Source organism: Sminthopsis crassicaudata, chromosome 4 (genome assembly GCF_048593235.1).
Source record: "Sminthopsis crassicaudata isolate SCR6 chromosome 4, ASM4859323v1, whole genome shotgun sequence".
Classification (NCBI taxonomy): Eukaryota; Metazoa; Chordata; class Mammalia; order Dasyuromorphia; family Dasyuridae; genus Sminthopsis; species Sminthopsis crassicaudata.
The window spans coordinates 135,637,718-135,660,770 of NC_133620.1; the positions used below are offsets into that span (position 1 = coordinate 135,637,718).

The 23,053-nt window shown below is 36.4% G+C and overlaps 1 long non-coding RNA gene across 2 annotated transcripts in view; it reads left to right on the forward strand.

The window, feature by feature from the left end:
* LOC141541136 (uncharacterized) overlaps positions 1 to 23,053 on the forward strand; it is a 206,947-nt gene that overhangs the window by 108,310 nt on the left and 75,584 nt on the right. For both annotated transcript variants that reach the window (XR_012481663.1, XR_012481664.1), the window contains exon 2: positions 19,869 to 19,933. This is a non-coding gene — a long non-coding RNA (uncharacterized LOC141541136). The remainder of the gene's footprint in view (positions 1 to 19,868; positions 19,934 to 23,053) is intronic.

Genomic DNA, 23,053 nt, shown 5'->3' on the forward strand with positions numbered 1-23,053 from the left:
TCTCCTTACCTCAGCATCATAGATGATGTTCGAAGGAATATAAACAGCTCCTGGAGACAGCCGTAGTAGTTGTTTAACTAAAAGGGACCTCAAATAGCTTTCTTTATCTTGTTGTCAGATATATTCAGGGTGGGTTTCAGGAAAAATAATAGAAAGTATCATCTGAGGGACATTTCCTAAGATTTTAATGATAACAGTAGACATTCAGTTAGTGCTTTAAAGTTGAAAGCACTTTGAGGGCCTTATCTCATTTTAGGCTTAGAACGGCAATTGCACAAGGATGGATTCTACAGTTATTGTTATCCTGATTTTTACCTACAAAAGAACAGAGTATCCAAGAGCCCAAGATGATACAAGTAGCATCAGAAATGGGATTTAAAGCTGTCTCCCTGACTTCAAGCTTACAACTCAAACCTTGATGCTATGGTTCTCTCTCTCTCTCTCTCTCTCTATCTCTATCTCTATCTCTATCTCTATCTCTATCTCTATCTCTATCTCTATCTCTATCTCTATCTCTCTCTCTATCTCTCTCTCTGTCTCTCTCTCTTTCTCTCTCTCTTTCTCTCTCTCTTTCTCTCTCTCTTTCTCTCTCTCTCTCTCTCTCTCTCTCTCTGTCTCTCTGTCTCTCTGTCTCTCTCTCTCTCTTCCTCTCTCTCTCTCTCTTCCTCTCTCTCTCTCTCTCTACACACACACACACACACACACACACACACACACACACACACACACACACACACACACACACACACACATATTTAATTTTGGATGTGACAAATTTGGAAAGTTTGTCATAGCTGAATTGTAGTACCAGAAGACCTGAATTTAAATCTTTTCTTTGCTATTGTCTATCTGACCGTGGACAATTTAACTTCTCTGGGGCTTATTTTCTTCCACCAAATAATGGGGTTTGAAGAGATGCTCTAAAGTCCCTTCCAATTCTGTCTATGATCCTAAGATTACTTTAGCAGCTAGAGACATTAGAGGTAAGAATACGTGCTAGAATCTATTAAGTCTAGATTAAAGGTGATGAGATAATGAACATTAAAGTCATTGTAATGGGACTTAAGGAAATGCAAGAGAAATTACAGAATTAGAATTGGCCGCCGATTGGATATGAGGGAGAGGGACAAATAGAAAAGTACTATGCTGTGGATTTTGTGGAGGCTGATTGATTTGGAGCACATACTTATACATAATAATTATTTCATAAATATCTGTTTGATTTTGTTCAGTCATATAAATAAAATAGCCAAAAATGTCCTAAGCAACATGTGGAATAAAGCAGACAGTTAACCACCCTGAGGTATCAGGAATCTTTATCTCAATTGGAGAAGGATCAACTCTGCAGAAAGGGAGTTGACATAGGATGAAGCTAAGAGTGGACCCTGAGTTTAGATTGGAGTAGCACTCCTTTATTTTTCATGTCACCCTTTGCCCATGATTTTTTTATACAAGAAATCTATGCAATGAAATACTTAGAATTTGTTAAAGGGGGCTGGTAGGAACTTGTCTGAGATAATAGGCTAGCTGCCCAACTGTCAAGACACTCTTCCTGTTCAAAATTATTTTGTATCTATTTTTGTGTGGAGAAGTCTTCATCATCTTCTCCTCCCAACCTCTGCAATACTATAATGTCAATTCCTTTAAAGTCTCAACCATTTAAAAATTGTCTTTGAATTTCTGGTGCCTTTTCACATAGTAGGCACTTAATGAATATTTCTCGAATTTAATTTTATCTGAGCTCTGGGAGATGTAGGCTGACCACATCATCAATGCTCAGTCAATATTTTGTAATTGATTGGTTAATTGAAAAGAAGGGAACTGGAACAAAAAAGACTGCCTAGAATCTCACCACGCGTTTGCTTTGAGATTTGGAAAAGAAAGTGCATGACTCTTTTAGCTACTATTTATTCACCCTTTTACATATCAGTCAGCTTGCTTCTCCTCCATATTCAAATTGAGAATGATGCAAAGAAAATAACTGCAGGATATCTCTGGAAACAGAAATTAAAACTAGTGGATTTGCTGTAGTTTTCTGTTGCCCCTGAATTTAGAAAGACTAGGATTTGAGTCTGGACTCTTTTGCTTGCTAATATGTACCTTTAGGCAATTTATTTAGTCCCCATTAATTTCTCCATTAATTTGTTTCCTCACCTGCAACTTGAAGATACTAGCTGTCAAAATGATCTTCCTAAAGAATAGGTATGAACATGTCACCCTTTCCTTTCAACTCCCAATTCAATAAATCCCAGTGGTTCTCAATCATCACCAGGATGATTCAAAGAGTTTCATGGCCTTCCTCCACCTTACTTTTCCAATCTTCTTATAACTTACTCTTTCCTCCCCTTTCTCTGTGCCTTCTCCTTGCTCCTATATATTTTCATCCATTTACATTGACCCTGCTACTATTCCTTGAACAAGAAGTCACTCCAATTTCCCAAGTCCAGGAGTTTTCATTGGCTGCCCACTATGCCTGAAATCCTCTTCTTGCTCATCTCCCCCTCCTGGCTACTCTCCAGCTTCCTTCATTTCCCAGCTAAAAAAATCACCCTTTCTATGGGAAGCCTTTCCCAGCCCCTCAGTGCTAAGTGCCTCTGTTGTTGATTATTTCCATTTAACCTATAGCTATTATTTGCATATAATTGTTAGTATGCAGTCTCCCCTATTAGTCTGTGTGAAAGCAAATTTGTGTTTTTTCCTTTCCTTATGCTCAGCACTGTTCCTGGCACTTAGCAGGCACTTAATAATGACTGGCTGACTGACACTACTTGTCTGACAGGACTACTGGAAAAATTAAAAGAGATAATAAATATGATTTTAAAAAAAATGACAAAGCACAATAGTAATAATAATTCTTATTAGTTGGTTTCTGCTGAGATCTAGAATGCTTTGACTTTATTGTTTAGTATTCTGGCCTCCTTTTCTTTGGTTGCTTTCTTAGAGGATGTTTCCTCTCCATGGCCATCCTTTAAACTGTGTCACAGGAATTCAGAATTTCTTTTGAAGCTGATTTGTCTCTCACATGGGATTAAAACCCCATGGCTTTGCCTCTGTCTATGTAGAATTTAGGCAATTATCCTGATGATGAAGATCAAAAGCACTTTCACCTGAAAAACCCAGATAACTGAGACAAAAGGGTCTATTTTGGGTTTGATTCATCTGTTCTTTCTCATTTGGCGTGTGCAGACACAACCATACCTAGTCAGAGGTCTGGGGAGGCTGCACTTTGGGGCACTTTGGATAAATCTGAATGGCCCTAGTTTAGGAGACAGCACCCCCAAGCTTTGTACCCAAGGGGAAATAAACAAGCGTTAGCTGTTGTCTGATTCTTTACATTTCTCTTTTAAAACAATAACACCACGCATATACACTAAGACAAAATGTGAATACATTTATCCTGAGTTCCTGGAACTCCCTTAGCTTATATATTCATTTTTACAGAGACAAATCTGTTGAAGAATTAAAAAGCAAATTTGACTTTGCTCTATAAACAAGACGGGAGGTGGTAGAGGGGGTGGTGATGGTGGTGGATGAAATTTTCTCGTTTGCTAAATATACAGCTTCTTAGTTTGAGACATAAATAAGAACGTTTGCCTAAGTAGGTCAGATTTGAGCTTGGGCTTTTCAAAAAGACTTGAAAGCAGCACCGTGAATACCCACTTCAAAGCCAGGATCCATTTTTGTGCTCACATTTTGTTCCTGAGAAGTTTCCCATCTGTTCGAATGTCATGGCTGTACCACCGTAGCATGTCCTCAGTCTTTCTGACTGGCACCTCCTAGACTTTCCTTTCTCATGTGGCAGGTAAAGGAGATAATTGGAAGACCTCCAGAGCCAATATGGGGAGGGTAAAGAAAGGGGGAGAATTCCACAGGAACAAATGGGAGGGGAAGAAAGATACATGTCCTCTCTCTTGCTGTGCCAACCTGTGTGATTGGTTGTGAGAAGCTGAAAGAGAAGAGCATGCATTTTGAAATGCTTCTCCTGGGGCTGAGCCTGAAATTAAAAAGCAATGTTGGGAGAGATTAGTGAAGTTCAGTTCACTCTTGTCTGGGCACAAGTGCAGTTCTGAATTCGGGATTCTGACAGATTTAAACCCTTTTTTTCATCAGCGCTAGTACAACATGATCTGCCTGTCACTTTCTCGGATGATGGCTTTCTGACTCCTTCCAGGAGCTCTGCAAGGGGAGGAAGCTTCCTCACTAATGTGTCACTCAACCCACCCACCCAGACACCCACTGCTTGTTTGAAGCTGGCAAAAAAAAAAATCTTGATTTTTATATAGACCTGAGAAATTGCCTCCCCTCCTCTTCCACCCCCAACACAAATGATATATAGGATGTGATATGACTATCTAGTTATTTTTAAAAATCTGAGGACTTGGGTGATATAGATTATAAATGAACTTTTCGTTATTTTCTCAAGATACAGTGCTAACCAATAAAAGTGAATGTAGTTTTTCTTTCCCCATATTAACTGGAATCAGTAGACTGCTGATGGTGCTTTTAGAAGCACATATAAGAATCATTTCACTCTGCCCCTTGAAATGAAACCATGGCTGGTGTGAAACTATTTTCTGTAATAGCAATACTACCCAATTCACTCCCAACTCTTTCTCGGATTGCAACCAATATATCTCGAGATAGTGTCCAAATCATCCAGGTGGCTCAGTATAAAGCTCTTTAAGAATGAAGACACCTGCAAGGAATTTTGTGACAGTATCATGGAAGCCCTCTTAGTACAGAGTATCTGAGCCATAAATACCAGTGCCAACAATGAGTGGCTTTATATCAGGCAGGCTGGTCGCCTCGCTGGGCATTAGCACCTTGCCATTAGTGGTTTTCACCAGAAATGGCTTAGGAAGAAGATAATTATAGCAAAGTAAGTATTGTCCACAAGGCCCATTTTGTGTGTGTGTGTGTGTGTGTGTGTGTGTGTGTGTGTGTGTGTGTAATAGAAAGATGAATGAATGAAAAAACCTTTATGAAGGGCTCCCTATAAACAAAGCACTGTCCTAAGTGTTAAAGTTATGGACAGAAAAGCAACTCAGTCTTGTTCTTAAGAAGTTCACCTGCTAAAAGGATCTGATAACATATACAGGGGGCTTTAGCTACAAGCCAATGTCATTTCTACTAATAAAGCAATATCTAGGTGCTCATACTAACAGTCATGAGATCTGTACTTTAGTGCTGACTTGGCTACTGAATGACTTTGGTCAAATTAGTTTGCTGTTGTGTGAAGTCCATCTCCTGGTCTTTAAAATGAGGTAGTTGAAATGGATTATTTTTAGTTTTCTCCTAGCTCTTAGGTTCAATGATTTTATTCCTTCTGATCCTGACCTAAGGGGAGTTTAGGGAGCATGTATGACCAATGAAGGCTAGTAAGGCTTAAGAGATAGAGAGCAATGAATGCTGCCATTTAATTTGGTGGCATGTGGAAACCTGACTTTCTTTTCAAAGATATGAATCCAATTTCCTTGCCAGGAAATGTTTTGCTTGAATTATCTGGATGATTGTTTTAAGCCTTTTACTTTGAATAAGGAGGATGTAAAGATGCAGAATGAAAGGAAGGTCAGGAAAGGAATATGAATAATGAGAGTAACTGCCATTTATGTAACACTTTGAAGTCTGCAAAATACTTGATGTATATTATCTCATTTGGATCTTACACCAACCTGTAAGGTAGGAACAACAGGTATCTTTATGACCATTTTGCTGATGAGAAGACTGAAACTCAGAGTTTAAGTGGCTCTCCCAGGGTTACACAGCTTGTGAGTTGTTTAAGGCAGGATTAGACCCTTAATTAATGGGTTTGTTATTAACTAGCTCTTTGACCTTGATCAAGATACTTCTCAGAGCCTCAGCTTTTTCATCTATAAAAAGAGAGGGTTGGGTTAGAAGGCTTTAAGGTCTGTCTCTGAGTGCTCAGACTTTGTGTTTCTAATTATCTTCAATCATGTTTGCTGTCCAGATTCACTGGACACCTGTTAATTCTGCATTTCACCAGGTGTTAAGTCCATTTGATACAATATTGTGCCTAGAGGCATCCAGTTGGCAAGTGAGATTTTGGTGACAGAGAAAGATGCTGACTAGTGAAGAGTTGCTCTCTGTGCCCAGCTGTGATATGTTAGATTAAAGGCCCCTCATTTTCTTTGCCTTGTCTGCATCTCTGGCAGACACAGGAAATATGGGAAAGATGTTTGTTACTCTTGAGCACTCTTGCTCTAAATGTGTAGTGTACAGTAAGTACAGCCCTGTTGATTGTACATCAATTTGATGGACTAACTATAGAACAGTAATTAAACCAAAGAGAACATTCTGGAGCACTTATTGCCACTTGCTGTCTGTTTAATTCCCAAGAGTCCTGCAATAAATAGAACTATAAGTTTAATTAATATCTACCAGTCTGACTGTTCATTTAGGATAGGCTCTGCTGGACCAGTGATCATGCTTTCAAAGAGCACATGCTTCGATTAATATGGTGCACATTTGTGGAATCTATGTTTTAGTACACAGATTAAAATATTTTCTATGCTTAAGTGCCTTAAATGCCTTTTGTTCATCACTTATCATCATTGCTTCTTATTTCACGTGTAAATGTTTCCTTCTCAACTGTAAGGCCCATGAGGGCAAAGACTATGCCCTAGTCTCCTTCATATCATTCCCAGTGCTAATTCACACTTTTTATTCCAAATCTACAAAGACCCTACTGTGCGTGAGGCACTGTGATGAATCAAATGTTTTATCATGAATTCATTACTAACCTTGTCACTTTGGGGCACATTTATTGGACCTGCTGGCAATTTCCTCCTGACTTTTGCCTTTAATATGGCTGATAGATCTCAAGATAGCATCCCAATTATCTGGGTGATTCAGTGTAAAACTCTTTAAAAATTTAAGTGCCTATGAGGAAATTCTATGACACCATCATAGGGATACATGAATACCTGGATTGCATAATTGTTTCAGTTCACTGCAACTTAAAAAATATATTTTTTTTTTGTGGGGTGGGATTGGGATTAGAGATTTAAACAAAGGAAATAAATTGCTTAAAGCAAAAATCCTGTTTTAACTCAGACATGGGAGGGTACTTAGCTTGAGACATCTACAGGAGATGGGGGAGTTTCTGTGGGGAACAAGAGAAGGAATCATAGACAAGAGACAACTGAATCTCTGGAAGGGCAGCACAGCCTCAACTTAGCCACTTACTCCTTTGGTTAGGTGAAATTTAGGTCACAGAAAATGAGAGGCAGATAATAAATGAGCCAGTGAATGGCTTCCTTTGGCCTTGGAAGTCAGGCTAGGCCATACTTTCAAGCTTACTTTGTAGTTCAGTATAGACATGTCAGAGTAATTTCTACATAATAAGGCTCTTTCCTGATGTGAAAGTAGGAAAGTTTTTTTTTTTTTTTTGAACAGGAAGGGATAATAGGACCTCACTGAGACATATCTGATTAGATTTCTGCCTCTGATGTCACAGTGCATGCATCATCTAGGAAGCAGAAATGAGTGGGTGAGTGTTCGCCTCCCACCCCCAGAATTAAGGCAGGGTAAGGGAACCAACTAAGAATAAAGGGATATATCTCAAGCAGACACTACCTGTCACCAAAAAGTCTAGGCCTGGGAAATAAGGGTTTTTTTTATTTTTCTGGACTTCCATAATTATAAAAGGAAACATTTGCAAACAGTGAGTTTTCATGTTACACTTGTAGTCAAGGGCACCTATACTCATATCGTGTGATTAAAAAAAAGATGCTTAACAAAATCAGTAGGGTAAACTTAAAAATATGTGTTATTATGTATTATAATTATCATGATAGGATATATAAATGTGTTTATATATTATATATATTATCATAAAAGATAATTTTGCTTTTCATAGGAAAAACCATTCAGACCTGTATTTTTTTCCCCTTTTTTCCTATTCTCACTGTTTTGTATACTATAAGTATTTAATGATTACTTATGAGTTGATAGTTGGTGCCCTCAGATATTCACCACCACAGTCAGACACCCACAGTCAAAGACATATCCAAACACACATTACTGTTTCCCCTTTTTCTCCTCTCCTTTAGCTCCCACCTCTGTCTGAGACTTTTGGCTTGATGCTGCAGTTCAGTTTCAGAACCAGTCCTGTAGGATCATAGATTTTGAGCTGGAAGGGACTTCTGAGATTATCAGGTTCAATGCTCTCCTTTTACAGAGGAAAAAACTCACAGTCAAAATGGTTCAGTGACTTATCCAGGCTCACACAGCTCATAGGTGCCTGAGGCTGGATTTGAATCTAAGTTTTCCTGATTCAGTCCAGCTCTGTTTATTTCACTGCTTAGCTGCCTGGATTGATGCTTGTGAAGTTAATTCACTCAGTGATCTATTTTAAATGATACATCGAAGGATGTTTAGCTCCAGATACCTATGGGGAGGTAGGGTGAATCTATTGGGGAATAAGGCAAGGGATCATAACAAAGAGGCAATTAGAGTTGGAGAGAATTTTAGAGATTATGTAGTCCAATTCATCAGTTTATATAGGATACAGTGGACCTCTTGAGAGGTTAAATTGCTTGACCAAGGTCACCATAATAATAATAATAGCTCACATTTATATAGTGCCTCAAAATTTAAAAAAATTATTGAATAAAATCTCCTTTTCTCTCCTACTTCCCCATCCCTTTGAAAAACAAAGAAAAACAAAAACTTTATTAATTAAGTCCTCTGGCCATATTGAAATCTCTATATCTATACATCTCATGGTCTTACTCTGAGTCCATCATCTCTCCATCTGGAGATGGGCAACATGTTTTACCATGAATTATCTGGAATTATAGTGCCTCAAAGGTTTTTGATTTTTAATTTAACAAAACTCTTTCCCCCCACAACGACTCTTTTGAGGTAGGAAATATGAGAATTATCATGTCCATTTTGCTGATGGAAGAACTTGCTCATTGTTACATGACCAGTAAGTAAAAGAGGTGAGATTTGAACTTAGGATATTTATTTATTACTGTATTTTCTTTTTTATTTTTAAATATTTTATTTCTCCAATTACATATAAGACAATTTTAAACCTTTAAAGCCTTTCTGAGTTCCACATTTCTTCCCTTTCTTCCTTTCTTCTGTCTCTGAGACAGTAAGCAGTTTGATATAGATTATGTATCTACAGTCATGCAAAATATATTTCCATATTACTCATGTCATGAAAGAGGACACAGACTAACCCCCTTTTCCCACAAAATCATAGTGAAAAATTGTATGCTTCAATTGCATTCAAACTCCATCAGTTCTTTCTCAAGAGTTTGTTCATTAGCATTTTTTATCATGCATCTTTTGGAATTGCCTTAAACCATCCTATTGCTGAGAATATCTAAGTCACTCACTATTGATCATTGTAAAGTATAGCTGTAACTGTATACAATATTCTCCTGGTTCATCTCAATTTATCTTGCATCTGTTTGTGTAAGTTTTTACAGGCTTTTTTTCTGAAATCATCTTGTTCGTCATTTCTCATGGAACAATAGTATACCATTACAATCATATGCCACAAATTGTTCAGCCATTCCCCAAATGATGGATGTTAAGTTTAGGATTTCTAACTCCATAATAATTATGATGATAATGATTGATATAGCTCTTCAAAATTTGAAAAGTGCCATATGCATATTATTTTGCCTGAGCCTTATAAAAACTCTATTAAGTGTCATTTCCATTTTGCAGATGAGAAAAAATGAGTTTCAGAGAACTAAAGTGACTTGCCTCTGGTCCCAAACTAATAAATGTTAGAGGTAGGACTTGAGCATGGGACTTCTTGATTTTGAGTCCAATAATATACCTGTTAACTTTATCAATTCACCTATAATCCCCTAGTTACAAAATTGGGGCTTTAGAAGTGTAGTGTTTATTGACATAATAGCTAATTTTTTTTTTTTTTTACTAATTGCAAAAGCATCATCACTAGGTTTGGGAATGTGTAGCTCTGTTCATTTTCTGTTGGTAGTAGCAAGAATCTTGACTTATTAGAAGCAAGGTTTCTATGAATAAATAAAATACACATTTTGCATAAAGTACTCATATTTACCTTAAACAAAAATAGAGATGCCATGATTTGAAAAGAAAAAAAAAACAATAACAACAACAATTTTTGTTGTTTAGTTCATGGGGACAATGGGGAAGATATTTAAAATTGAGACTATCCCAGAAAATTCAGGATCTATCATTAGCATAATTATAGCATTTGGCTCTGAAATTCAAAACTTCATGTAGAAAATGTTCAGAACCATTTTCCCCTTCTTCTTCAAAGGACTTATAGCAGGAAAGGGACTTATAGCTTATGTGCTCTTCTGCTCTGTTACCTACCTCCATGAAAGGATGGGGAGGCAGACTCAGAGTAGTTATGTGCTTTATCAAAGTCACACAGAACTGGGAGATGAATCCAGCTTCTCTGGCTGCAGAACCAGGGCTCTTTTCCACTCTATCATTAGAGCCTTTCTTATAGCAGTTTAACAGGTAGTCCTGGCTCATATCTGAGGGCTTAGCCTAGGGCTGAGCCCTGATTCTATGCCAGAGAAACCGAGGAAAACATTCTGGCTTTCTGCCTAGAAGATCAAAAGGCAATTGAAACTGAATCCCAGAAGTGTGATTATATAATATGAAAGAGAAAAGGGAAAAAACAGGGGGGGGTTAGGTTGAATTTAAATAAAAAAAGAAAACCAAACCAAATCATACCAAATCCGAAAAACCCAGAGAGACAAGAAAAAAGCCAAGAAGGGTAAGGGAAAAGAGCTGTCAGAATTTCAGGACAGCGAATCAATATTCCAAGGTAAACACGCAAATACCATGTAGACATTAAAAATGATGGTATTTGATATCCCAACCTTGGCAGAGGTCATGCTTGCTTTTTTATTCTAGGATGATACAAGGATTGCTAAAGCCAGAAAAAGGAACCAAATTCAAAGCTTGTGTCTGGATTAAAAAGCATGTGATGTTCAAGGGAAACTAAGGGAAGGACTGGCAAAAGCCTCTCACCAAGGAGCATTCAAGAATATCCAGCCTCTCCATCATCATGAATTCCTCAAGGCTTTGGGACTAAAGAAGAGCTATTTAGTCACAAGCAGAAAAGAAACATGTTCCTGTATATTTATTTACATTGAGCTTTTCCAGAACGTTTTCGTAAGACCTAAGAAAATATTCCAAAAGGAAAATGGTTGTTGGAACATGTGTGTTAAACCTGCTCCCCAGAAATGAACTGATATAATGACAAACTATATTGATCCACACATTTCTTCTCTGATCTGGCTTATACAATAGTTGAGTGTAACCTTCAATCAGACTTCTGTCAAAAGAATGATAATAAAAGTGAAGAGTACAAAGAGAACAGGTGATGGTTAAAATAAAAATCAAAACCCATCTTTATTTGAATCAGAAGAAATGTATAGAAATTCTCTCATGGTAAATGCACATCTTAAAATATAAAAATTTTAAAATGTGTATATATTTGTGTATTTAAATGTGTACATGTACAAATACATATGGATGCATATATACATATGTCATATCAATTGTGTGAGACTTTTTGTGATCTCATCAGGGGTTTTCTTGACAAAGATACTGGAGTAGTTTGACACTTTCTTCTCTTTAGTTGTTTTAGTCGTGACCAACTCTTTGTCCGTGGAATTTTCTTAACAAAGATACTGGAAGTATTTTCCACATAGTAAGCTAAGGAAAGCTCCTTCCTCCCCTCCCTTTGCCTTGCTCATCTTATTTTCCCATTCTGAATTTTCCTTATATGTGTGTCCTGAGACCCCCTTTTTCTCATTTGATGTTTTTTTGTGGTCCTTATTCTAATTATAATAATTCCTAGTTAAAGCTCTGTCCAGAGTGGCTAAAAGATTTGTCTAAATTTACCCATTTCTCTAAATATACATGAGATTGTGGATGCTGACTCAAAGTAATTTGGAACTAACATTATCTCACAACAGATAACCTAAGAGGTCAGAGAGTTTAAGGCAATTAAACACTGAATTTCTCTTCCAATATAATAGGCACTTTCACTTTATAATAATTGAGCATTTACACGGTATCTTAAAGTTTACTCAGCACTTTACAAACATTATTTTATTCTATCTTAATAATTCTGAGAGCTATTATTATAGTCATGTTGAAGCTAAGAAAGTTGAGGCAGATAGAGATTAAAGTGACTTGCTCAGGATCATACAGCTACTTAGAATCTGAGGCAGAATCACAGAATAGATCTTCCCAGTACCAAGTCCTGTTCTTTGAGCACTGTGACATTGGTTGCCTAAAGTTTTTTCTTTAATAGGGATTTCATTTATTGATATATAAATAGATCCAACTGTATTAAATAATAATCAATGAATAATTGAATTTATTAAGTACCTTACAGATTATGGAGTGGCTTAGGGAAAATTCTTCTGTGACCGTTTGTGTAGAGTATCCATTTTAGACTTTGATTATTTATATCTAAATACTGTATTGCTGTTATGTCCCTGAAGTCAGGAAAATTCATCTATCTGAGTTCAAATCTGGCCTCAGACACTTAATAGCTGCGTGATCCTGGACAAGTCATTTAGCTTATTTGCTTCAGTTATCTCATCTGTAAAATGAACTGGGGAAGGAAATAGCAAACAGTTCCACTAACTTTGCCAAGAAAACCCCAAATGGGATCACAAAGAGTCAGATATTACTGAACAACACTATTGCTCTGAATGTAATCTGCATTCACCTCTTCACTTACTCTTCTTTCTACTCTGAATCTGGCTTATGCAAAACTTGAGTGCAGCCCATAATTAATGTGTATTTACAGTTTCTTTCCCCTTTCAGGAAGTTATCATATTATAGGCAAGATCTGCATTTGTCCCAACATATTATGTCTATCAATATAATTAGATTATGGCAAGGTCAACTTGATTATTCTGGTCATCATTTGGTTTACTTGGAGCCCACCAACTGTATAATTAGGTGTGAATAAAATAAAAAAATATCTTGCTACTATTTTTGTCATGCCATCCCACTCTGTGATAATGCTAAACTGTGCACATTTTCTCCCTTGACAAAATATAAACACAGTGAGGGCAATAACTATTTAATTTTGTCTTTGCATCCCCATGTCAAGCACAATGACTAGTACAGAGTAAATATTTAATAAAATGTTTAGTGATTGATTAGTTGATTTTATTGGTATTGTCTGAGTCTATTCATATAAAGTAAGAGAAAATTGAAGCAATAACCTGAATAATACCAACAAATAAAACATTCTCTTTGCCTCATTTATCTGTAAAAATTTAAGGGAGGAGAGATAGTGATCCTAAGAGGTAATTTCTTTAATTCACTCTTTCATCTAGTAGGTACAACCATATCTGTAAATATTATGGCTCACATCCTTAGGCACTTGTTTATTTCTTGACAGAATGTTTCTTTGCAATTCTTAAGGTAGAGATATTACCCTCCTACTCTCCCCTTGCAATTAAAGGATGAGAATTTAAGCTGAATGATACTCATTTTATTCCATAAATAGGATTTCTATTAAAAAAACACTTTAGATGAAATACAACCTGATTTCAAACATTTCACCCACAGGGATTCATACTAGAAAACTAATATTACACCTAAAAATGTAAATCCTAGAGACAGGGGAAAAAAAAGTCTATTGTTTTTTTTTTTTTTTCTCCCTTCTTTCCTTTGTGGGAGGTGTTAGAGTTACAAAGGAATTTAAGCTCTAACTAGAAAGGCTTAGGGTAGAAATCTTTGTACAACAGATAAAAATGAGGCTGGAGTAAATCTACTGCTACCTACCTTTAGCAAGATTTAGATAACTTGGAGAGGATCCAAAGGATGGTAGTGAAAATGATTAAAGGTTTGGGAAATAAAGCTTCTGAGCAAACGCTAAAGGAATTTGGAGTTATATAGCTTGGAAGAGAGGATGTTGAAGGTAGAATTAATAATTGTCTTCAGGTATATGAAGGGACAAAAGGTGGGTGTTGGTGAATAGCTATTTTTGGTGTCCACTGAGGGTAACATAAGATGGACTTGGACTTAAACTTTGGCAGAAAGATTTAGATTCGATATTATAACTTTCTGACTCTCCTGGATTCTTGCCATGGAGGAGTCCCACTCTCACACAGAATTCAGAGTGAGGCAGGTCCAGCCTGATACCTCTAGGAGAGGGTTTATTAATGGGAATACCTAAGAGAACGTCATTTCACCTGTGACATGGTCCTGCAGCAAGGATTCTCAGGGGATGGTCACATGCAGATTCTAAGGTGTGAACAATAGGCGACATTGTTAAAGAAAGTCCAGACAGACCTTGAGATAATATGCTGTTTCAGCACACTTTTCCCTTCTTGTCTTTTAATCTCTCTTTACCCTTGGAACAACCCTATGAGGTAGGTAGAAGGGAAAGAATATAGATCTTTTAAAAAATCTCTAGAGAAGGAGGCTTTTCTACTTACCTCATAGGCTTGTTAAAAGGGTCAAATGAGGTGGAAAGATATGGAAATGCTTTGGTGGTAAGGCCTCAAATTGTTGTATTATTGTTATGTCTACATTATAATCATGATGAGGAAAATGAGAAGATTGACATACTTGAATTACTATAGAGTTACCTTTATGCGTTTCCCCCAAGATTTGGAAATGTTATGGAAACATTATCCTAATGGCACTTTCTATTTGAAAGGCATTTAGCCTATCAATAAAAAAATCACATTATAGCACCTGGATGCCTCTTTTTTGCTTAGGCGTATCTCAGTCTGGCATGGAAACTCCTCTAGAAGATTTTATTCATAAAATATAATGTATTTCCTATGCAGTGAGGAAATAGAAGGAACCAACGGTCTTAATGGATCTGTTGATGAATGAGACTTACAATATGATAGAATGCTATAGAAAAATGATCAAGACTTGATATAGTTTTTATAATTGTTATTGTTTTTTAAGACTCAGCCCAAATCGGCCCAATTGCTTTTTCCTATGAGCCTTTCCTGATTTCTGCCAACCAGAAGTCATATCTCTGTTTTCTGAAGAGCTATTGTGGTAGAGTAGGGAAACATGGATCTGAAATCAGGAGACCTGTGTTTTGACTTTTACTAGCTATGTGATTGTGAGCAAGACACTTAAAATTATTTTTAATTTTATTTTTAGATCTATATTTTTTCCCTTCTACCTCTTTCCCTTATCTTACTTGAGAAAGAAAGATAAACAAAACTCCTGTTATGAACATTTATAATCAAATAAATTCCTGCATTGGCCATGTCCAAAAGAAAGGTATATCTTACTCTGGCTTCAGAGTCCATCATCTCTCTATAGGAGGTAGGTTGTTGTTATTGTTCAGTCACGGCTTCATGACCCTACTTTTAGGATTTTCTTGGCAAAGACACTGGAGAGATTTGACATTTCCTTCTCCCCATCATTTTACAGATGAGGAAACTGAGGTAAGTCAGGTTAAGTGACTTGCCTAGGATCACACAATTAATAAGTGTCTGAGGCTGGATTTGAATGCATGAAGATTAGTCTTCCTGACTACAGGCCCACCTAACTGCCCTAGGTGGTGGATAGTATATTTCACACTTTTGTCCTTTAGAATTGCCTTTTAGAATAGAAGATTGTGTTGCTCTGAGTTCTTAAGCCTTTCAAAGCCTTTTATCTCTACATTGTGATTATTGTAAAAATTTCCTGATTTTGTTCTATTAACTCTGTATCAGTTCATCCATGTCTTCTTGGGTAAGTCACTTAACCCGTCCAGGTCTTTTCCTCACTAAGTAGAGATTCTTATACTACAAACCTTGTAGATTTATTATAAAGGAAATGCTCGAAGTGACAAATAAATAAGAATATTTCTTGGACCTCTCACACACACTATACCATGTATTATAATTATTTGTCTACATCTATTCCTTATTTCCCTATGTGACTGTATGTTCTTTTAGAGCAGGCACCATGTCTTTTAGTATCTTCCCCAGTGCCTTACACATAATGCAGAATTTCCAAGAATCTTAAATTTAATCGCTAAAATTGCACTAAAGCTTTTGGGACATTCTGTACATGCTTGATTTAATGTTTGTTAAGATGAACATATGGCAATTGGAAAGTAAATAAATAAAAAGTAAGAGTGGGATAAAGGCTTGTGGTGCACGATGGGATGGAGAAGAAACTAATCAATCATCTGCAAAGCCTTGCCAATTTACTATCACAATTTCTTTCACACTTATCCCCTTCTCTCTATTCACATGGCCTTGACTTAAGTTCAGGCCCCTGTTTTCTCATAACTGGACAACTGAAATAAATGCTAAATTAATATCTCTACTTTCAGTCTTTCACTCATCTAATCTGTCTTCAACATAGTAACCAAATTGATAGTCTTAAAATTCAAATCTGACCATTTCATCTTACTATTCAAAATTTGCCAATGACTCTCTCCTATTGCTTCTAAAATAAAGTACTAAATCTTTAGACTGGCATTTAAAACCCTCCACAATTTGGCTCTAATCTGCCTTTCCAGGCTTATTTTTTTGCTCCCCTTTATGCATTCCATGTTTTAGCCAGACAGGTCTATTAGTTACTCCTTGCACAGAACATCTAATCTCTGACATTTGTGATTTTGCAAAAATAGTCTACCAAGTATGGAAATGCGTATTCTCCCCACCTTGACTTTATAAAATCTCTAGATTCCCTCAAAGCAGACCTCAGGTAATACTGCTTCCATCAGGTCTTGGATATTAGCACTCTTACCTTGTGAAATTACCATGTACTATTTTATTTTAAAATACTTTATATTATAATAATATAAATAATATAATATAGTATAGTATAATAGTATAATAATATAAATAATATACATCATATAATGGAAGCACTGAATATAAAATAAAATAAAAATACACATTAAATCCCATTTGGCTTTTAAAACCCTTTGTAATTTAGCCCTTTCTTACCTTACCAATTTTCTTACACTGCTCTCCTTTGTTTATTTTATTATCCAGCAACACCTGTGTCCCTCCTTTCTATCCCTCATACTCTATTATCCTCCTCACACCTGGAATGCTCTCTCTTCTGCCCATTTATCTCCTGGAGGCTCTGGCTTCCAATTCAATTCAATAGACATTTATTAAGTGCCTACAGAGTGCCAGGCACTGTACTAAATGTTAGAGATTGTTGTTGTTTAGTCACTGAAGTCATGCATGACTCTTTATGACATCCTTTGGGATTTTCTTGGTAAAGATACTAGATTGGTTTGCCATTTCCTTTTCTAGCTCATTTTATAAATGAAGAAACTGAAACAAACAGGGTGAAGTGACTTGCCCAGGATCACACAACTGAAGACCTTAGCTTAAAAAGTTTAGGTCTTCCACTACACCCAGAGCCATCTCTAGTCATCCTGATCATTATCTGGTCACTGGATCCAGATGGCTCTGGAAGAGAAAGTTAGGCAGGTGAATTTGCACAGCCCATCCTCACTTAAATGCAATTCATTTGCATCTTATGGCATCACTTCTCTGATGTCAGGGTCATCTTTGAGAACAAAGGATAAAAAAATCTAAAAAGTAAAAAAGAGGCAGCTAGATGTCACAATGGACAGAACATTGATTCTGGTGTCAGGAGTGCCTGAGTTCAAATCCAGCCTCAGATACTTAATACTTCCTATCTGTGTGACTCTGGCCAAGTCACTTAACCCTAATTGCCTTGGGGAGAAAATGAGAAAAAGAGAGGAGAAACAACAACAAGAAGAAAGGTCTCTGACAGGTACCGATTCTAAGCAGATCACTTAACCTTTCAGAACTCTAGCTAGAACATTGCAGAATAGCTGTAGATCTGTCTCAGTAAAAGGAGTTTCCTCATTGGGAGTTCCCTAGGTCAATAAAATCAGATGTTTCATCCTGCCAAAAAGTAGTGCTAATGAGGACTGAAATGGGCAAATTCTAGGTAGCACAAGGAGTAGAAGGCAAGGGTCTGGATAATTTCTGCCTTTCACATGTTGCTATAGAAGATCTATTAGGAAAATATTTTGCCTGATTGCCCAATTTTTCTATCTGGATGTGTTTCCTCTCACTGAACTCTTCAGGATTTAGATCAGTCTCAAAGGACCCCAGCAGGCATAAACCATTAGGCTTTCAGGCTTTATGTAGATCAAGAACTGTGGGCAGGTTTCCTGTTTTTGTCCATTCTTTTCTAAATTGGCTCAGTTTGCTTGTTAGATAACTTATTTGAACTGTGTTCCACACGGGGAGCTTGCTCTAAGGCAGGTAGAAGAACTCAGCTTGATTATATGTTTCAAATGCTTTCCTGGAACTCTTGGCTGGAAATTGTTCCTTGTTTTGACATAACAGTGATATGTGAACTTCTTAAAGATAGGGGACTAGGAATGGATGGCAATGCAGTTCAGTGGAAAGAGGGTTGGATTTGGAATCCAGAGAACTTCAGTTCCAAACCCAACTCCTACACTTCCTACTTGTGCGACCTATACCATGTATTTTGGAGAAATCTAACATAAGTACATATTCTATATGATTCAGAGCCAACATTTCCAATACAAATGCTCCCATGTTATGAAAACGATGTAGGCAATTCAGTTCTGAGTTTCAGTTCTGTAAAAAGGAGGCTTTGAACTAGATGACTTCTGAGGTTCCTTTCAGCTTAAATTCATGATTCTTTTTTAGAATCAGTCTTAGAATTTTGGAAGAAAGAGGGTAATCTAGGTTCTCAGCCCTTTTCTCCCTACCCCCCACAAGTGATTATCCAGTCTCCACTTGAAAGTCTCCCAGGATGGATAGCATCCCTTTGAGAAGGAACCTATCTCAACATTGGGAAGCTTTAATTGTTAATCCTAACAGTTTTTTTTCTTGAGATGAGTTGGAACCTGCCTCTTTGCAAAAGTTCTGTCTATTGATCCCGATTCTGCCCTGCACATGAAAGTGGTGGTGACTGTGTTCTGCTTACTCCTTCCCAACAGTAGGTAGGCAGCAATGTATCCACAATGAACTCTCTCTCTCTCTCTCTCTTTTTTTATTTTTAGGACAACTGAAACAAACAGAAATGTTTGGACCCACATAACATTTTAGGCGTACTAGCACTGCCAACATTAGCTACCCAACTTTGGCTAGCTTTTCTGAAACATCTGTAGCTAGTTTGAAGTCACCACACAGTCATTCCAATTGCATCGGACTAAATTAAAGCAGAGATTTTGTGCTTCCTTCTTTTATTCATTGTTGTCCATGACTGTTTATTCCTTCTAAAAAAAAAAGAAAAGAAAAAGATTTTTTTCAAGCTACCGACAAAAGAATGTTTGAGCGTTTCTTTGATGGACAATTAAAAGAGAAGCCACTTTGCTAGGTTTCATACTTAAATATAAAATAACATAGCAAAAAGGGCCAGAAGTGATAGATACATAATGAATAGATTACAAAGAAACACTAAATCCCTGCCATTTCTAATTAAACATATCAGTGACCCCATACTATTTTCAGATAATTGCAGTAGGTCTTCAGGTTGCTGATGGGAACCTGGCTGCTTTAAGGAGCCTATGAGATGAATAAAAAGAACAGGTAATTTTTGTGGCTCTTAAGTCATTGGTTCTGATTATTTTTCCTTTAAGGTGGGTAAGAGTGAGTATTGATTATTAGGTTGTCAGTTTCGTCCCACCAAGGAAAATGAAAAAGGAAATGAAATAAATTGCAGATATTTAAAGCATAAGTGAATAATGGCAGTCAGTTGGTTTTATAACGTGGTGGTATTTGAATTGGATATGTTGGCACTGAATCATACAAAATATGTATTTATGCATTAGATTTCTCCAAAATTCATGGTACAAGTTTTTAACAAGATGCAGGAAAAATAAACTGCAACTCTGATTTTTTTTTTTCCCTTAGGTTGCTCGTGACAGTGATTCAGTATGGCCCTATACTCAATGTGATTCATGTAAAAGGTATATACAGTAAGTATTGAGTTTGAAAGGAGTCATCAACCATCTCTAGAAACATTGCTCTCTGAATGAACGAGACCCTCTGTGTGGCCGTCATCATCACCATCATCAACGATAAGCGTTTATTGAGCACCTCCTATGTGCTTAATTATTGTTTGGGGCACATTCACGCCATGACACCAATACATAAAGAGATTATGTTTGATTTATAAGCATGTTAAATATTCTAATTCAATTGTGGAAGATTTTTCTTATGCCGTCCTTATGTACACAGTGTGATCTCAGCACACACATAGATTAAAGACTGTTTATATGCTTTTGTATGTGATTATGTATCATGTAGATGCAAAAATGTCATAATTTCCAAATGAGACATCTGGGGCTAGATTCACAGCCTACATAACTCTTTGAAAGAAACCTCCTATCTCTTCCTGTGTATTCCTTCTTTTGTGTACTACCTGTCATTTTCTGAGTCTCTTCTTTCAAAAAGCTTAATCTTGTAAGAGAATTCCTTCATAGCATTACAAAGGATAAGAGTTATATTTTTATATTTGGTTTGAAGAGAAGCTTCCCTAAAGCTCTTCATGAAATGGATCCATTATACACAATCATAATATTAATAATCAGAAAATCTCAACAGCAACATTAATAATATATGTTGATCTGGATCTGTAATTTTATACCATAATATACTTAAGTAGATGTGTGGTGTCCTTAATGCAAGTATTCCCTTCTGCAATACAGATTGCAACTTACTCATACCTGCCCATCCTTTAGGACTATTGTTCATATACTTTCACAATTTTTCCAATAGGGGATCTATGCATCTCAAGGAAGTTAAAAGCCCATAGACTATCTCTAGATTGTCCCTTGTTCTCACTACCTTTTTTTGGGTGGGTCTTTCTTTGATCACATTCTTATTCTTTTTTTTTTTTCCTGAGGCAATTGGGATTAAGTGACTTGCCCAGGGTCTCACAGCCAGGAAGCCTTAAGTCTGAAGGCAGATTTGAACTTCGATCCTCCTGACTTCAGGGCTGGTGTTCTAGCCACTGTGCTACCTACCTGCCCCTAGATCACATTTTTTATATCACTTTTCCTTTGTAATTCTCCAAGTATGATATCCCAGCTTCCTCATGCCCACCATGTGCCTCTTGTTGTTTGCATGAATCTCAGTTTCAGTTTATTGGGGAATAGCATTTTGTAATTCTCAGCTATGTCACATAACAAAATGGGTCTTTGTTTCAGGGAAGAATATGGCGTTATTAAAAGAACTTTGTATTTTATAAAGGATAGTCTAGTCCATTTTCTAACTTATTTTCCATTCTGGGCTTGTCATTCTCCATTTGTCTAATATACAGATGAGTTCAGAAGTTGTTAATACAAATGCATACATGCATATATATGCATGTATATATGAACATTTATGTACATGTACACACATGTATATTAGATATGTGTCTTTCTGTCCATCTATCTCTCTATAACTTGTTTTTTCTTATGTGGATGATAAGCATTCTTTATCCTGTTGGTTTTTCCTGGGCAGCTGGTTAATCCAAACTCTTTAAATATAGATCTCATTTAGGAGGCTAAGCAAAATTCTAGGGTTTAATGTAATTATTCAATGCTGTCTACAAACACAAACATCTGGAACATCCCTAAGACTTGGGCCCAGTATGAGAGGGAAAGATGACATTGGTAAGCATATATTGCTTTGTTTTATTTCTTGCCTGAAATTAATGATCTGAGGGTAGTCAAACAAGGTTATCCCTTCTACATATTTCAAAAAATATCATTTTTTTTTGTAAGTTTGGGAGACAGATGTCAAAGTACTATTTTGTTCTACTAAATAAAATGGCTTTTTAAAGAAAATAGTTAACAGGCAATAAGTACAATGGGATCTTGTATTATATTTTTGAGTCAATTGTGGGTTGGTAAAAATACAGAATGGCACTTGTCTATTTCTTTCAAATACCCTTCACAAGAATTTTTCCAAATTTTGTAAAGATGGAATAATAATAAATAAACATAGCTAACATTTAAATAGCACTTACATATACCAGGCACTGTGCTAAGTGTTTTATAATTATTATCTATTTGATCCTGAAAACTCTAGGAGGAAGGTGCTATTATTGTCCCTACTTTATGTTTGAGGAAATTGAGACAGAGGTTAAGTGACCTTTCCAGTGTCACATAACTAGTAAATGTCTGAGGAAGGTCTTTCTGACCTCAGGCCCATTGCTCTATCTACTACCTTACCTAGTTGTCCCTAATAATAATAAGCACATTGGTCACTTTTTGGGGAAGTAATCTTATTTAGGTAGTAATAAGTCTTCCTCCCTCCCTCTTTTCCTCCTTCATTCTTTTGTAACTTTATCTGCTCTACATATTTTATAAAAATTAATTCTTCAATGTCACCAATATTGTGGGTTCTCTAGCATAGATCTCTTCTCTATATAATTGATCCAAATATAGCTAATATAATTAATTTTTGCTGCCTTCAGTTTCTGTTCTTCTGCTTTCTTGAGAATCACAATTGGAGTTGTCCTGTTACAAGAGATCATTCTGCTCTTGATGATGAAAAAGATTTGTTATAAATATTCTAATGATTAATTTCCATCTTTTATCTGTCATCCTTCCAATTTCATCATTAAATGTTCTCAGGATGATTTTGCTTTGTTGGGTATCTCACCCAAGTTTTTCTGAACTATTTTCCTCTCCTTTTCTTTTTGTTGCTTTATGAATTTTTATTCTAATTAAGTGCTGTTCTTGCTTGTCATAGCTCTCTGCTTGGCAAGTAAATTATGTTTACTGATTGAGACAGATTTTACATTTTTTTGGTATCCTTTTTGTTGGCAGTTGATTTATGTCAGGTCTATGTTAAACTGCTAAAATTGGTGTTGATATCCTTTCCTCCGTCCATTTCCCTCTTTTGGGGGATATCACTAACTTGTTAAATAGGTCAAGATGGAGTTGCTTTAATTGCATGCTTTCTCTTTCTCCTCCTCCTTTTTATTCTTTCTTTTAGCTTCAGATCAGTTTTGATCTTCGCTGTCAGAAATCATTGGTCCATATCTACATAGATAACTGTTTCAGGAATTCTTCTAAATCACTAATGATTTATTTCTTGTTTAT